This window comes from Neovison vison, chromosome 3 (assembly GCF_020171115.1).
Source record: "Neovison vison isolate M4711 chromosome 3, ASM_NN_V1, whole genome shotgun sequence".
In the NCBI taxonomy this organism is placed as follows: Eukaryota; Metazoa; Chordata; class Mammalia; order Carnivora; family Mustelidae; genus Neogale; species Neogale vison.
In genome coordinates this window covers 143,092,158-143,111,291 of record NC_058093.1, presented here as the reverse complement: position 1 = coordinate 143,111,291, position 19,134 = coordinate 143,092,158, and the positions used below count along the sequence as shown (strand labels likewise).

The 19,134-nt window shown below is 38.3% G+C and overlaps 1 protein-coding gene across 9 annotated transcripts in view; it reads right to left on the bottom strand.

Moving 5' to 3' along the window:
• Positions 1 to 19,134, bottom strand: part of TCF4 (transcription factor 4) — a 351,089-nt gene that overhangs the window by 252,668 nt on the left and 79,287 nt on the right. The window lies entirely within an intron of this gene.

The following is a 19,134-nucleotide window of genomic DNA, read 5'->3' as shown; positions in this document are numbered from 1 at the left end:
ACTAGTTTAAAATGGACATTGAGACCCCACGGCCTCTCTGCGCCACTGGGTCCCTAGGAAAGTTCTCCCTGCTCCAAGGAAAGATACAAATTATGTGATGGCTTTTTATTTTTTCTGGGCATATTCTTGTTTGGGCACGACGCACAGAATTGCAGCGGGGATGTCCTTGTTGTCCCTAGAATGAAGCCAGCACACAGAGGAGGGAAAACACCAGAGATTTCAGGATAGATTACATAAAGTAATACATTTCCTTATGTTTAAGCCAATTTGAGTCAGGGTTTGTTGTGGTTGCTACAGCTGAAAATATCCTAAAAATTGTAGCAGATCCTCACTCCGTGCTACCCTAGAAGTAGGCTTAGGCACTTAATGCTCATTAAGGTTCTTCAGCAATAAATACTGAGTATGGATAAATCGACTTTATCTGCTGAAAGACCATCATCTCCTGGCCATTCACATTTGTCCAAGTCCCACCAAGGCACCATTTCAGAAGTAGACCAGTTCTCTGCCCCAGAGCTCCCCATTTAATTTTCATCTGATTTCCACATATATCTTCTTTCTTACCTCTCTTGTCCCCTGTGACCCTCTCACACTGTGGCCCACTTTGCACTTAGCACAAGTAAAGCTAAAGGCTGCAGTAAGTACCAAAAGAGTACGCTCCCCTTGATTTACCAATGTCAGTCTTGCACAAATGCTACATACATAGGCTAAGCAATACAAGACAGGGAGCTAAGGGATGGGCAAGCATTGACTCTCCAGGCCCCAGACCCATGGGTGGGCCTTAGGGAGATCCAAAAACTCCTGAAATTGTTGCAAACTTTTACTCATGGATTTAGCTATATGCATTTTTCTGGAAAGAGAGTCTATAGCTTGCACTGGAATTTCAAAGGGGTCTCTGACTCTAAGAAGGTTAAACACTTCTGCTCTAGATCAACTAGTATGTAGCAAACCACACTGTCTGGATACGTAACACATTCTTGCCATTACTGGAACAGAGTGAGGACAGAAAACATGTTCCCAGATCTTTATATTTCTTGCTCCAGGAAAATTATCTTTAAGTATTAATAATACTGAAGTTTAACACTATTTTAGACTAAATAAAATTTTGTGGACCCTCCTGGTCCCTCAAGAGCCATTCACATCTCACATCAACGGAAGGAAAAATAAATCCTGTTACTAAAAATATAGAACACAATCGTTTTTAAGTTCGGGCCTCTCCAAATGAATTATGAATCCTGAATTTCCAATTTTGTTGAGGAGACAAAATATGCATGAAACAAATATCAAATATTAGCAAAAAGTTTTAAGTTAAGTGACAAGTGGCAAATAGACCTAAAGAGACTGCTTCTTGAAATATACTTGAAAAAGAGAAAGAACTTTCTAAGGCAAGTTTGATTGCCAACATTGTAGAATAAAAAGAAGGGAATCACAAGGTGTGGCAAGAGAAAAGGTGACACAGAGAAAAAACCCAGGTAGAAAGGCGCAAGGCTTTAACTCAAGATACACTGAAGAATCAAATCAAGGTTGGTTCTATTGCAGTGAAGAGTAATAAAGTAGTGATAGATAAAAGAGATCAGGATCTTTTCCATCATCAACGCTTACAAACATTCCACTCAACATTATTCAATTTTACTACTGCAGCATCTAGCCATTTTCCCCCTCCTTTCTTCTCTTCCTACCACCTTTAATAATAAGGCCTGAAAACCAGTTTCCCTGACTTAACCATGCTTCATTACCATAGGATGTGGAAAGGGTCTCCTTGGAGAGATAAAAGAACATGCCCAGTTCCTTCATACTCTCAACTAGGCTAAACTCTTACATTGAGCCATTTTTTCCACAGTATTTGTCACTATTTAGTATTCTACATTTATATGCATATGTTTATATATATAAATTTATATATACAAAATAATGCATATACATAAGTAGCTTTATATATGTGTAAGTATATGTATCTTTGGTAGTTGATATCTATTTATTGACCCCCCCCCACCTCACCCCAGGCCGTAAACTTGAGGACAGGGCACTCATTAACTGGGCACTGATGCTCCAGACCCTAGATTAGAGGCTCAGTAATCATTTGTTAAGTGATTAAGTAGATTTAATCAACATTAAAATGCAGAAGTTTGAAAAAAATCCCAGAAAAAATGAAATTTGACAAGACAACAAATAAAAGAAATTTTTTAAATGGCAATGGAAATACATTATTACCAGGTATACTATAATGAAGAAGAAACCATTTTTTTCCCAGTAAGGGCTTTATACATTTTTAATTACGTCATTATATGTTTTATTTTCTCTAATACATTGAGTGGGGGATTTATTTAAAAAAAAAAAAAGACAAAGCTGGGATAACAACTTAATTTGAAACATAAAAAATCCAGGAGATAAAATTCATAAATTGTTATCCCTTTAAAATAAGAAACAGATTTGAAATACCGTAATTTGACTACCTGATATATAGTTCACTATTGGTTTACTCGAGGGATTGCATACAAAACCCCCCATTTTCTTAGAAACAAAAAATAGCAGACCTAGCCAGAAGACACATACAGTGCCCTTCAAAAGCCCTTGTTCAAGCTAGAAATAATTGCATAACTTGTCCAAATCGAACATAATTTATTGTATGTATGATTTTGCAAAGTCTTTACAAATATCCACGGATGGCTTTGCAACCCATTTAAAAGGATTTACTATAAAACTGCATAGGCATAAACAAAGCTATCCTCAATATTTATACTCACAACAAAAAACTATGAAGTTCTATATTCAGTTGTGGTTGTGAAAAATCCTTAGTTCCTGAATTTTCATTGGCTCTAGTCTAATATACAAAACAAACAAGGTTTTCAATTTAAATGTAACACACACACATTCTCTCTTTGGGTGTCCACGTAGCGAGCATTTTTCAAAAATTCAGGAACAAGGGAGAAAGCATAGCAATAAATGTATACATTTTTAAATATATATCATGACTCTCTGTGATATCGATATGTTTAGACCAAGGAGAGTGAAACTGGTTTTTAAAGGTCTTTCTTACAAGTATTTAGCCTCAAAAGAGCTTGAAAATTAGGGGATGGAGAAAAAAGCAAGGAGTGATGGCCAGAAAAAAAAGCACCAAGTGGGCAGGGCTAAGAATTGAAATGTACATGCCAGCACTCTCCCACCCGAACTTGGGCTAAGGCTCCATTTTCAGAGAGGCTGCTGTGCGGGAGCAGGAGCCCACCGATCCAAAAGCACTGATGGTTTTATCATCCCGCAACCTCATGGCAGAGGATGGGATGGATAAAACCAAAGGCTGGTCAAACAGTTTTCACAGAGTTAAAACAAAGGGCAACCACCCTTGGCTGCAGGTGGGAAATCTTTTTTGTTGTTATTGCTCTTTCTTAGTTTCCTTTTCTTTTTAATTCAAAAATGTAGCTTCCGTGTAAATAAGAGAAGGCAAAGGGTGAAAAGACTGTCTTTACAAAACAAGCTTTCCAAACACACCTGTCCCCGATTTTGAGGATTCTGTGTATCTGTACAGATATTACACACTGATTTCTAATCCTTCAGTTTGCTCCAAGATTTCCTGTAACTTAAAATCTCTGTAGTGATAGTTCTCAAAGTTTAGCATAAGGATGCATCCCAAGGCAGACCCATTAAAGATGCTGGTTTTGGGCACCATACTTAGTGAGCCCAGGAATGTGCAAGTCACAAAAACCACGCAACATACTAGGATGCAGGGGGTATCCACTTTGAGAAATACTGGGGTTGTCAACCGGAACCAGAGTTTTCGTAATCTCAAACAATGGTGGAACCTATTTGTATTAGTCATCTGGAACATAAGTAAAAAAAAAAAAATTTGTGTGTGTATGTATGTATGTCTGTATACACATACACACACACACACACATATGTGTGTGTGTCTATATATATGAGATATACATATATACGTATACACATATATACATATACATATATATATATATATATATATATATTCTCGGGTACCTCTCAGAGGTACTAAATTTGAATCTTCTAGATGGGTCCAAGGAATCTGTACTTTCACCAAGCCTCTCCTGTGTCTGCCCCCCAAACATTCCCTGCAACACATTCTGATGGCAGCCAGAGTTGTAATCTCTTCAGGTTTTCTGGGAGTCACCTTGCCTACAAGCATCCACACACTGCAACCCAAAAGGAGATAATCATGTTTAGAATCTCAGGTACAGAGGAACATCAGGACGGATGCTACATCACCCTCACAGAAGAAACGTAAACCCACAGAGCACAAGAACTCCAGAGAACCTAGTTGTATTAATGATTAATGTACCAATATGAAAACTCATGAAGAGGGGCTATAAAAAAATAGTTTAAATACAAAACACACACACACATACACACACCCCCAACCAACCAACCAACCAACCAGACAAAAGAAGCATTTGTGAGAGAAAATGATCTGCCATTTTCCACAAGGCAATCTGCATCCTGAACACAAATAAATACACCACACAAGAAGACATAATTTTTAAACAGACCCAGAAATACTCAAGGTTTCTTTCAAATTTCCCCCACAGGATTCAGCAACACTCGGTGATGAGAGCCTGTTCTTAAACAATCTGAAACCACTAACACCTAAGCACATGCGAAATATCAAAACAAAACACTTCCCCCACATCCCAATCCCGATGCGGTGATGAAAAGCAGCCGTCATCTGATTCAATCAGACCACATTCAAAGCAGGTGGTTCTGAACATTATTCGAGCAAAGTGTGCCAGCTCCTTCCCCACACGCAGCAGCAATATCCCTATACGTGCATGCACTGTTTCGTGGCACAGGAGGAACCAGAAAGGATGGTTTCAGACCCTTTCGTGGGTCAAGTTTAATGCCTACGTTATAGTGACATAAGGGAAATCTTACTGAAAGAACGGGACTTAGAAGAGCGGCAAGCCCAAGGAAATATCTAGAAGTTAAAATATTTCTATGTAAAAGACTCATGTGAAGGCTTCATATTAAAGCCAGTCAAACTAGGATCTCTGTGGTTACTGTGACTCTCTTTGGGCAAATAGGGATGTAGTCCCTTTTAAGGCAGGTTTGAAATTATTATATATACATAATATACACACACATAGCATGTATGTCTATATACTACATATATATATATACATACACGTGCGTTTGTGTGTATGTTTTTAGACAAATTTGATTTCAGCAAAAAACAAATAGGAGGTACAGAGGCACATATTTCTGAACTCTAATCTCTTTTAATTTATAAACTATATGGCAAGTGTGATATATTTAATCTTGTGTGTCTCAGTGTCTCTACTTGTGAAATGGGGCTGATAATATGGAATGCTTGACCAATTAAATGTGATGACTGTTGCCCTATACTTAGCAGAATATCATGCCCATGGAAGTAAAGGCCAACTTTTCCAAAGATGACTAGTGAGAATTGCTGAAATTAACCTTTCTCTGACAAAAAAATAATTTAGGTACAGTTTGATTTAGCATGGAGTAAGAAAGAAACTGAGCAGTCTAGGTATATGAAGTACAACAGTAATTTGCCATGTAGTTCGGCCACATTAGTAACCTCATCAGAGCAGACAGCGGTGCCAACAGCCAATTTCCTCACCAGGCCAGAGAAGGTAACTGTCTGCAACCCCCACATAAGCAGGTGCTACGGTGTTCTTCAATTTAAAAAAAAAAAAAAAAAAAATCCTGTTTGGAGCACACAAGCATTTTGATGAACACCTTCAGTTGTGGCACACACACATCGACATCAAAAAGGAAAGGCTGGGTATGCTATTTACTTGGGAGATTAGAAAAGAGGTCTCCAGGGGCACCTGGGTGGCTCAGTGGGTTAAGCCGCTGCCTTCGGCTCAGGTCATGGTCTCGGGGTCCTGGGATCGAGTCCCGCATCGGGCTCTCTGCTCAGCAGGGAGCCTGCTTCCTCCTCCTTCTCTCTCTACCTGCCTCTCTGCCTACTTGTGATCTCTCTCTGTCAAATAAATAAATAAAATCTTTAAAAAAAAAAAGATGTCTCCAAAGTATCAATGGAAAGGTTAAGAAAAAAACAGAAGATAGAAAAAAAAAAAAAGTCTTTCAAAAAAATGATTTTCCATTAAACTTCTGTTGATTATGAGGAAAAAATTCCAGGCTATTAGTCTGTAGTGTTTGGTTAATCGTTTTCCTTATTTTGAGAAAACAATGAAAACTAATGAGTTACATCCATCAGCTTTAAAAAATGAATTACTGTGCATAATTCGTAGCCCTTACACCACATGCCTGTATGCCGTCCTTCTTTTAGTCAAGGTTTCAAATTAAGGTTATTATTTATGAGAAAAAGTTGGAGAGACATTAAGAGCTACAACAATTCCCCCAGACCATCAGTGAGGGAAAGCAGTTATATTCAGAATGAATGAAAGATATACTCCAGGCCAAATATTTAAACAGGGGTGCAAAGGATACACACACAGCAATCCGCACGCACCTGTCACTGCAAAATTCAACACTCACACAATCGAAAGGGCATTTGTGTTCACAAATCAAGTAATTATATCCCTAACTATCCATCTGCATATGCAATTACCCAGTCTGTTGCACAGAAAAGCAGATTTTTGCAGGTGTTTCTTTACCATCTTTCCTTCAAAATCCAGTTGCCCTTTATGTCCCCAAATCTGGGCACATACCAGTCCTCTAATTGAATCTTCGTGGCACTGCGGTGAAGATCAAGTGTTATGTTTTCACATACCGCGTTCACATACAGAAGATTTGGTAATCTAATCAGGCTCTTGCTCCCTATTACCACTTAACTAATGATTTAATGGGCTCTGTTTACACCTTGATGTTAAAGGACAAGCAGTGTGCTTCAGAACTCCTTTGACGAGTCTGTCCCTCGGTTCCTCTGAAACGTTCTGGCTCTACACATGGACTTTAAAATCTCAGAGTTAAAACCCTCATACGCCCAGTTAAGTTAAAAAGACAGCAAGACAGAGAAAATGAACACGTGTGTTTGAGGGCAGTGTATTTAATCAAAAGGAAGCTTTTCTGAATTTTGAAATCATAAAAATTCACACGGAGTACAGAAAGTAATTTTCTGCACTCTGCATTTGTGACATATCTCTTCCGGTTGGGGCACATTGTGGTGCCCACTTGTAGTAAACGTGAGAAATCAGTACCATCTCCGTGCTGAAGGCATCTGGGGACAGGTTCCCCTTCATGTCAGACTGAGACCTGAGTTAATCTCAGGCCCAGCTCCTTAGTACCTGAGACATCATGTGGCATCAAGCAAGCAGGACATCATGCGGCATCAAGTCCAATATTAATCACAGAAATAGAAACCAAGGTCCAAGTCAATGCGGAGATACCCAATGTCTCCATGTGTTTCAGGAATTGCCTCTAGAACCTTCCTATACTTGAGAGTATCTCTAACTTGCATTTCTTCACTGCTTGAAGTTAATGTTCATGTTTTGCTATGGAATCATTTATACACACCTTTTAAAATTTCTCAGTAACAAAATTTCTCAATAACAAAAAGTCTATTTAAAAAGGTAGCAGTACTTTGCATTCTAGGAAAGAAGAAAGTTGTGGGGTTAAACTTTGTACTTTCTTCTTCTCTCTTGTACTTTCTTTATGTGAAAGCCAAAAAAAGAAAATAATTTTGACAAACACTACATGCAACCTTGAAAACATGGTTGTTCAGGTCCAAACAGGACCAAGCTTGTTTTCTGCTTGGCATAAATTAACCAATCAGTCTAATGAAAACAAAACGAGGGGCAGAGGGGCACTGGGCACCAAGGCCCTAGAGCTCAGGTCTCCTCACATCTTACTTAACACCAAGGAGCAGACCCCGATAGTGCCAAAAACACACTTTGTTTGCCCTGCGCAGGATTCTTGGACATGTTGCCTGAATGTCGGTTGGGGTGTGCATGTCCTGGTTCTCTGGACCTTTCCTATTGTCTGCTTCACCCATTTACATTACCTGCTTGGAGTTCAAAGTCAGGTGCATCTCCAAGGCCATGATCTAGACCCAGCAGTCACTACTGGGACCAAACTGCTATGTTGCAGTGGAGGGAGGGGGCACTCGTGCATGTGCACACATGTACGCATGCGTGTGTGTGTGCGCACACGTGCACTCCTTTCTTAGGAAATAGACCAAAGTCGGGCCAAGAGGCTAAAACAGCTCTCTTGATGTAGCTCCCCTAGATAATGCTATCATTTGGTGTTAAAATATTTGGGTAGCTGACCTCCTTATCTGTTCAGCAATTGCTAGTAGCATTTCAAGAGGAGAATACTATTAGCATGAGGAGCACATCTAGTTTAGGAAACTGTCCTAAACAAATGGAAAGGATCGGTGACCAGTATTTAAAAAAAAAAAAAAAAAAGAACAACAACAACAAAAAAAACCCAAGAAGCTAGCTAGAAACCACCACCAATTTGCAAGGACTGGGAAAAAAAAAACCAAACCAGGGGCTAACTTAGCATTTCCCAAAATTGTTTTCTGCAGAATGTTCCATGTGCAAAATGTATTCTATGAAAAAAGGAGTTCTCTGGTGAAAATAGTTTTGAAATCACCACAAAATATATCACCCTCCTCGGGTGTTTTACAATCTTTAATGCAGAATGTACTCAAAATAAAATTCCTACTAACATGTCTTAAAACAGGTTTTTTAAAAATGCTTGTCTGAGTTATTCTTTCAAAAAGCTCAACAGGAAAAGAGGAGTAATTGAAATTATAAACTACCGTTCTATGAATTATAAGAACTACATTAAAAGCTAATCAATGGAATACAGTATGAACTTTAGTACTTAAGCATCTCCTCCCTGATAATTCTTGAACACAAAAAAAGTAGAAAAGTCAATCTATAAATAATGTATGCTGTAATTATGCTATTTAATTAAATTATAAATTAACATTCACATCCAAAGTTAAATATCCAAAGATCAAAACTCCTGGGGCAGCTAGGTGGCACCGTCCGTTAAGTGTTAGACTCTTGGTTTCGGCTCAGGTAGTGTTCTCAGGGTCATGAGTCAGAGCCCCGTGACAGGCTCCACCTTGAGCAGGGCGTCTGGTTAAGACTCTCTCCCTCTCCCTCTGCCCCTCCTGGCCTCTCAAATAAATAAATATATCTTAAAAGAAAAAAAAAATCAAAACTCCTTTGCTTCTCTAGAATATGACAATAACTCATATGGGAAAACCAGCCCCATTCTTGCCAGCAGCTTCTAAGATCTTTTGTGAAACTGGTCCCTAATCCATTTTATCTCCCCAGGCCAATGCTCCTGTTCCCTTCCCATGAACCCCAATATCAACAGCAAATGTATTTCATACATATTCCAATGTTGAAAGTTGGTGAAACCAAGAATCTAGACTACTGCAGAATACTGGACTTCAGCTCAGACTTCATTTTGCAAATGTTTTCCCCATTTCTGTGACTCTGCAGTCACTCCCTGAACTATTTAAACATTAAGTTTTATTCCTAACTTTTCTAATCAGCATCAACAGCTGGATTTTTACTTCTTTGGCCAAAACATAACAATATGTTAGCAATTCATCTATTTATTTTTTAAAACAAAACGACTGGTCAGTAAGCTCCCACCACAAAGAAATAGAAGTGAAACTGTTTTAGTGAATTAATACAGGCTCATCGCCAACTAATAAAGTAGCCACAAACTGTATGTATATTCTATTTAGGGGTGGGGGTGGTAGGGAAGATATACTGAATAAAAACCGTGGAATCAGATGAAAGGTGCTTTGGATGCACATAGAGGAAAAATGGCCAGTGAGAATAAAGGGCCTTCCCAGCTAAATAGAGAGTCTTTTGAGATTAGTATTATGATTTAAGTCTACTTCAAAATGGTTTCAGCCTTATTAAAATTACATTAAAACTAGCCCTGATGCATTTGCATTTAAAGGGTTGCCTTACACTACTTAGCAGACACTGAATTCAGTCCCCATTGATTTACAGTACTAGGGTACTACAATCAGGGACATTTTTCAGGATAAAGAACAATAATACCCTGAACAAAAGGGTTTAAGGATACCAGCCATCAGGAACGTGAATAGGAGAAGTACATTTATTTGCAGAGTAGAACACATTCGCCTGCATCATTAAAACAACCCAGAGCATGTCAGACAAGAGAACTATTCTCCTATACATGGGACCCTCACCAGCAGGCTCATATTCAGTCAGGAACATTGTACCTTTGTAAGAACATAAATCTTAAAAGCAAAACACAGATAATAAACTGGTGGTTTTTTTTTTTTTAATTTAAAGTATCTGAGTTAAAGTTATCAACTTTGATCCTTTCAATCCTGTATTAAGAGGAAAGAGTATCTTATGGCAATACCTTAGAAAGATCTGAAACAGGTAATGAGGCCTTTCTTTTAAGGAAAGAAATCTATACAAAGCAACACAGCTCAAAGAAATAAGAGTCTTGACTTGCTTTTTAGAAGAAAATAAAGGCATTCTTGGGCCTGGTTCTTTAATCATCAAGAGCCCAGCCACAGGGCTACTGGTTTGATTATTTTAACCACTGCAAAACCTGTTTGATTGAGACGGCTGATTTCACTTGAGCCAATGGATGAGCTGCCTCGGTGTTTTGCTCCAAGTGATTTATCAAAAACCTGGACTGACACAGGAGAATCGAAAACCAGAGCAGAAATCTTCACAGGTCACATCAGAATAGCCCACAAAGAAGGTGGGGACTATAGGAAGGTATTAGAGGCACAAAAGGTCCTAAGTTGCTCAGGACTATTTCCACCTCCAACTGTAGAATAACTCGGGTTTTTAATCTTGTCCTAAACATACAATAAATACAAAAACTTTTGACAGTTCAAAGTGTTACACAAAACTGTTACGATCAATGAATTAGGAGAGAGGTGGACCAAGTGTGAGGTTTTAGGAGAGCTAATTCTACTCTGTGGCTCAGTGATTAAAAGAAGACAGTGAATGTAAAAATTCCTCAGAGCACAAACGAAGACAGTTTTATAAGGAAAACGTCTTTAAAAGCTATCAAAATCTGTTGCTAAGATCTCCTGCTTTCATTGATTATGTTCAGTGTCAGCAGGATAAATAAACACGGAAAACACATTTAAAGGCATGACAAAAGTGAACAATAAATAAGATTAATTTCATACAAAATAGCGAGGTCATAAAATTGTATACTAGGCAGCAATTTCTGTAATAGCAAAATAATCCAGACCTAAGAGGAGAAGTAGCTATTCTACACTGTTCCTTTCTTAATTAAGAAAATAAATTCCCATTCATTAAAAAGAACAAAAATTGTTGCAATTCTGAATAGGTTGCATTATTCTGGGTCCGTCCTTTACAAGGAGGTGAGCAGGGAGGTCTTTTTCTTTTTGGTTTCAGCACCAATCATCTGCAGGCATAATTTGAGCTATTCCCTGAGTTTCTCCTTTCATTGCTTTGGGCATTGATAGATATCTTCATGTCCCTTCTTAGCTGGCTTCCTTCTCGTTTACAACCACAAGCCTGCTATATTGTAATACATGTTTTCTGGGGAAATAAAACCCAGAGATGTGGTCAATGAAAAAGGGAGCAACAAAAACACTACAGCGTAAGCCCTTAATGCAAGGCTGGGAAGTAAAGTAAATACTCAAGTTTTCCTACAGCTAACTCTGTTTATAGCTGCCAAGTAAAGAACCTAAATTCAAGTGCTTTGTAATTGTTACAAATTGTGCCAAAGTACAGTGTGTTACAATAAATTATGAAGCTTATCTAAATTATAAAAGTAATTAAACTTTCCTCAGATACTCATAATTCTGCCCTCCATAAATTTTCTGTTCGTTGCATATTCAATAGCTGTGTGTTCCGGTTCAACAAAACACACACGGATGCACACACACACATACACAAACTAAAAAAAGAGAGAAAGAAAGAAAAAAGATCCCCTTCCAAGAACAACCAGGCACATATAGGCATACAACATATCTAAATTCCAGAAATGCATAAACAATTGCTTTCAAGATCTTCAAACCATAGCAAATGTTAATAAAAATATTTATACTAGAAACAATTCTCTTAGAGCTTTTTTTTCAGTTTTGTTTTCTTCTTATTATTATAGACATTTGTTTTAACATGAGTTTTCTCTTCCATCCCAGCATTTCCTCCTGCTGCATGAAACCGTAAATCTTTGTTAGCATATTACTGTACAAGCTGTTACAATAATAACAAAAATAATGAAAGCAATAGCAACCCAGTTATATGGTCCTTGCCATTTGCAGTTGAGTCCCAACTTCTTTATATACTCTAAGTAGTAAAATATATACAAGAACCATCAACTACTGAAACACAGCGTTCTAGAATGGGACACAGCTGCTGCTCAGAATCAAATTGCACAGGAGCTGTAAAATTATTTTTAAAAAAATAAAGGAAGAAAGAAAGAAAAGTTTGAAGCCCCAAGGGTGTGTGGGGAAGACGATACCATTTCCAAGTTCAAATTTAAAGAAAAACCCAAAATGGCATATTGATGCTTCTAAGGACAAAAATCTCTTCTTAAAAGGTCCCACCACATTCCCAGTGGGAGCAAATCAGCAGAGCAGGTGGATGAGTGATGAAGGAGACCCTTGTTCTATCATAAATATCCTCAATAATTAGCCACCATGATGAACAAATTAAGAAGCAGCGTATAAGTTAAAGCCCAAGTTGGGAAAAAGTTTCCAAGGATTTAGTTTGATTTTTGCTTGGGTACCTGGTTTCTCGATCCTAAATCAGGCACTTCTATTTCGGTCTATATTCCAATTTAATGAAAACATTTATTTTATAAACAGAAAAGGAAATGAGTTTGAATAAGATCTATTTATGCAATTACCATATCTAATAGCCAATTATGTGTCCTTACATGAACAGATAAATAATGTATGCACATACATTTATCAATCTTGTCTGGGAGGAAAGGAAGAGAGAAAAAATTAAAAGAAGAGCAAACTACTATATATGGCAAGCAGTTTTCATTATTTTATATTTGCAGAAGAGAATGAAATATTTGTCTTCAACAAAGCTATGAATTACAAACATTTGGCTCAGATTTTTCTAAAACCAGACTAAAATATACAAGTTACTATCATTCAGCGTGCCATAACTATTTACTTATTTCCCTTATTTTGTAAAAGCAGGGAAAATGCTAAAACCCAATATAATGTTATTAAAATATGAATTATTTTTCACATTAAGTTAAGTATTTTTAAACACAGAATACGACACAATCCTGAGGAGGGGGAGACTCTGAAAAGCCAACACGAGAATAGGATCAGATGTGTTATTCTTCTAAAGTATCCATTAACTAAAGCTACATGAAACTGGAAGAGAAAAAAAAAAAAAAAAAACTCTGACATCCACATGAATACCAAATTAATTCATTATGATCAGTGCTACTACAATGAACACAAAATTAATTCATCACAGCGGAATGCACAAAGCACTACCCACTTGTTATACCTACTGACAAAAAATAATAGGACGATTATCCTCCACCAGGGTGACACACGTGGCCATGGGCACCGCCAGCACGTCAGTCACACACAAGTGTTTCTTTTCCTGGAAGTCTATCAAGATATTTTTGCAAGGAGGCACTTTATCGATCATAGTAAATGAAGTCAAAGCCTTGGAAACCTACATTACCAATGGTTCTCCTGACCTCTGTTGCTCCCTCCCAGTGCTGGGTCTGGGATGAGACAAATGAAGCCTTTAGGTGCCCTAGGGAAGGAGACATGCATGCTTGGGTCCTGCAAACACTGAGGTCCCCTTGCATGATCCTGATTTTGAGCCCTCTGTCCCTACACAGGCTACAAGCCTAGACCCTAAAGCATGACTACCTCCCTTAAGTAGGAGTCCGGACTCTGTTACACTGTAGAGACCAGACAACAGTCCTAACTCTCGCTAGGGCCTGGGCCAAAGCCAGTTGTCTTCTCTAAGGAAAACTCTTTGGCTCTGTCTCCTTGGAAACCCTTATATACACTTATGAGTCTGGAGCTGTCATGAGGAGTCAGGGGTCTACCACAGGAACACTGAGACAAGAGATGGAAAAACCAATGAGTTAGCAAACCCCCCCACCTGGCATCTCCCTCCCAAGTCAAGGGGAGCAGTTGCTGGCTTTTCTTCTCACACAAGGTCAGAGATGCCTGGGGACCTAAGACCCTAGGAGCTCAGTTTAAAGGACGTCTTTCCTCAATAATTTCAAGGGGCTTCAGCAGAGAGAAAGTTCAATGTAAGAAGGAACTCTTTCCTACAGACGATGGGTTCTTCCTTGATAATAAGCAACATGTGAATACCCCTAAAGCCAAGGAAGGGTTAAATACCTTTGGGCAATAGGGAAGTACAGTTCTCATATGCCTGCACACAGGATTATTCTTGTGGAAATTCTCCCTCTTCACCTTGAAGTGAGGAAGGTATCTTTCTTAAATCTTCATTTATGGACGATCTAAGACTTTTTACAGAACAGGTCTAAGAAATACGAGTATTATTCATTGTAATGAAAGGCTCCAACATAATGCCACAACTTGCTGAAGAAATCTGTTTATTCGGAATTTTTCCTGAAGAACAGGGACTCAATAGAGGGATCCTCTTTCCTTTGCTAAACTGCTATCCTGCTCCTTTTCCTCTTGGCCTGAGCCTTTGCAGGGTGCTGCCATTAGACCAACACATCTGCATATCACAGATGTGGTACTCACCTAGGAACAGGACGCTGCCACAACGTGAGAGCAGAACATGACATTCCCACCTAGGAACAGGGTACCCGGAAACGATGAAAGCCTTCATAAAGACAAAAGGTTTAAGTGGGGGGTGTGTGGATGAGTGCGCACGCGCACGTGTGTCGCTGTCGGTGTGTGCAGAGAGACGAGTTTTAGCACAGGATAAAGCAACCACCTTGCAAAGAAAACTAGAAAGAACGTTTTCAGCTAAGTCTACCTCCATCCATTTGTGTAGGGCTCGGTAAACCTGACTGTGCAGGAGAATCAACTGGGCAGGTTTTAAAACTCTCCAATTTAACTGAGAGTGAAGTCAAACATCGTTATTTTCCCAAGATCCCCTGATGATTCTAACAACCCAAAGTGCAACCCACTGGTATGAAGGCCACGTGGCCACAGATCAGGTACATGAGAAGGGAGTTTTTCTCTGACGGGACAACAACCAGTGACCGGCTCATGGGCCGAGCTGACTCTCTCAATCCCGTGGGGCCTTTTATTAAAGTATAGACTCCCAGGCCCTACCCCAGACCGACTGAATTGGAATCCCAAAAAATGAGGTTCTGGAATGTCTGTGTATTAACAAAAAAAATAATAATAACAATAAAAACTTCAAGTCCATGGTGATTATCAACCGGGAAGAAAACCACTGTGCTAGACAAAACTGGGAAGTTCTTACCCCTAACTTGGTTGGTTTCCAACACAATGTTCCATTTTTAGATGGGTGATGCTAGCCTGCCGGAGAATTAGGAATGGCAGGAGGTGGAGGAGGGGAGAAGTATTTAAGAAAAAAATAAAGAGAAAAGAAATTTAAGTGTCCTCTAAGCACCCACGAGTCTGCTTCTTAAAGTGCTGATAATGAGCAAAAAGACCAATGAAACTAAATTTTGTACCAGTTCATTTCAGCACATCCTGTTTATACGACTATTTAATGAGTCATTCAGCCAGGATGATTTTCTGTCTGAATATGTTAATTGCCATTTTTTTTTCATAGCTCTCTATTAAACAGTACAGATAAAATAGGCACGCTCATGATTTTAAGCCCTATCAGCCGCTCACCCTCAAAGGAGCGGGCAACAGGAGTAAATAAGGGGGAACTTTTTTTAGTGTTTAATTCTTTGAACATATATTGGCATTTGGGACCCTACTTCAATTCAAAAGCATATGTTAGAGTTAGCATTAAAGTGAAAATGAAATGAGGTGCTTCTCCCCCATATGCTCCTGGCTTCCTTCTATCACCAAGAATTCGCTCAAAGAACAGGGAAATAATTTGAAGCCTTTTGCGGTGGTCCCCCCCCCACTTTGGGGAGGTAAGTGTAAGTATTGGTGAGAAGATGAGAGATAAAGAAATGGGGAATTTTTGCCACGCAGTGTTATTCATTTAAGTGTGGCTCACTTAAATAAGTTGAATACAAGTCAAGGTTTGCTGGCTATTATTATTAAGCCAGAAGCCAGGAAAACCCAGGAAATGGGTAGAAGGTCCAGTTATTATTATTTGGATTATGTTTAGCAAGTGATTAAGAGAATTCATTTTTTTCATTTCCTTTATCCTCAAAGGAAGTAGAATTTACAAATGTAAATTCAGAACCAACGTCAATTTGAGAAGTGAAGTAAAAACCGTCAGTAAAAGAGTCCTATTTGTATTCCTATCATTACTTAATGAATCAAACCACTCTTAATATTCATTTTAGCATTTATGCAGTTTCCAGTGCCTTCATTTTAATTTTAAGCATTTACATTAAACAAATCACAGATCATTATACGGCATTTAGAAGGAAAAAAAAAAAAAAGAACACAATAAACCTTAAGGCTATGACAACATATTTTACTCTTAACTGCTTTGTTTACAAATATTAAATGGTCAAATTAATAGTGTTCTCAATGGCTTTTTGGCATCTAAAATTTTTCATAAATGAAAATACAGCAACTAAAAAGACGAAACTCCAGTGGTGAAGGTTTATTGGTCTTTGTACCTCATTAAAGGGACTTTATAAATCACATTTGTTCTTTTGAGTAGCAACTAACACCACTGAAAAGGACAGGTTGGGTTTTAAAAGAGACAGATATGACCTGAAGGGAACACAATTTACTGTAGTGAAATAAACTGAGGAAACAGTTTGCAGATTAAAAACCCCTTGAAAGGAAGCATCATCTTTGGGAGGGGGGAAAAAAATCTTCGCTGAGGAAAACAGCTGGAAACAGGAAGCTTTGGGGCTTTCATCCTGCCGGCTTTGATTCCACTGCCTCCCCATATCATGAAAAGGCAAAGACTGACTTCAGCTGTGCCTTCTTTCAACAGAAGGAGGAAAAGGCTTTGTGGACTGTGAGCAACACCATCCAGTAGACCCCCCCCCCCATCATACAAACACTAACAATGAAGTGGAAAAAGAGAAATAGCCATAGATAAGTAGCAACTCAAAACCAGAGTTTTACAAGTTTTACAATGAAAGGAGAATATTTGTTGTAACTTAATTGTGTCCTTCAGCAATTCTCATATGAATTTGAAATCCCCTAAGTGAAAAGGGCAAAAAAACAGATATACTAATTATAATGTTTCCTTGTGTCTATACTTTTTTCCCCATTTTTTTCATTGTGGAGAAAAGGAGTTAGATGTTTGATTTTCACCAGGATCTTCCTCCAACACCTTATGTCCTTAAATCTAAAGTCACTGAATTCAGTAACCAACCAATTCTAGTTTTGACTCTATTTGGATATCTAAAGTCCTTAAACTTATCTGTTGGGTGTTCCCTAGAGATTTTCCCCACTGGCACCTTGAAATTATTTTATTGTTTTTCATGCCATTTAAAGGACAGTATAGCACAATAAAGGAATCTTGGGTTAGAAGTTTAGCCCATCCTTGGTAACCAGATAAAGAAGGAGTTCAGTAAACAGATCACACAGACCTAATACACCCAACTCACAGTTTATTCTTTTGTTGCTATTTTGGGACGCCACTTAAAAGCAGGGACTACAAAGTCAGACAATATAGGGAAAATGTAAACACGAAACTCTGACTTTGAAACTTTAACCAATGGTATTATAATAGTAGGTATATGGCACCTCATCATACTTTTTACAAAGATGACACGACTCACGTACAAGTCAAGGAAAAGAACTTACATGCAAGTTAAGGCATTAACTAATTTTTTTTCTAAAGCTATTTCTTAATAGACAGGAAAATTCCAGAGCATGAGAGGTTTCAAGCACGGTACATAAAATGAATATTAACTTCATCTTAACAGCTTGAAAGTAGGTATCTTCAGATATTCAACTTTACAGTGATTCCATGGTAACATTTCAATTTCTAAAAAATGTCTACAGTTGACACTTTGTATGTGCCAACTCCTTACCAATAGATATTAATTACCTCTGATTTACCCTTATTCATTCTGAATGTCTTTTATTTGAACCACTTTAGTTACTAGTGAGGGGCACGGTATGATTTTGAGAATCCTCATGTGAGGTGATCTTAACCAGATATGCCTCTGAAATTAAAGTAATCTTCACCAACAAAAGAAAATAATTTAGTTATTTGTGTCAAATTTTAAAGGCCCATTTCCTAGTTGGATAAAATGCAATGAGCATCAAAAACAGAAAATTTTTATCACCCTGCAATCCTGGAAATTCCAAGCTAGAAAGGCATGAATTTTCTATACTTTGGTACCATAATCATCAATATCATCATCATCATTATCAGGATCATCATCACCAACCTTTTTCTACACTGTGAACACAATGTTCACATATCATTCATTCGTTCTCAAAAAAGGTAGAACAGACATTGGCCAATGTATGACATGGATGAGTCAACTGGGCTTCCAAAGGGTAACTTGTCAGTATCAGCAATAGTACCCAGATCTCTGGGAGAGCTCCTGGTGGTCTCCAAAAATGAGGCCCTAACCTGATTCATAACTTCCACAAACACTCAGAAGATAACCAGCTCAGGCACCACAATTTTCATGTCAAATTACAGAATTCTAGTTCCATTCTAGAACATTGCTGGGAAACTCCGTTTCTTTCAGCAACAGTAGCAATAAGGTCCTATAGACTTAGCAACATGTTAGCAGAGAACAGGAAATGGAATAGCCAACTTTTCCTTGAAATCTAATCCAATTCCCTTCATGGACTTTACTCCCCTCTGCTCTTCTACCTGTGTTCATTCCATAACACTTGCGCAGCAACTCTTAGGTAGCATGGCCACTGTCAAGAATATGTTTGAATCTATAAATGCTCCTCTCACGAAGTCTGTAAAAAAGATAAGAAAATGTACGCATGGAAGAAAAGGGACCTTACATTTGTTGCGCATGTACGGGAACGAAACCAAGCTTATCTCTTTGAGTCTTTATGACAATTACATGAAGATGGAAACTAAGCCTCAGGAAGAACTTATATTGAATTTTGCCCACGGTTCTATAAACAAGAGATCACAAAAGTTGAAGTTCATGACCAGGCCT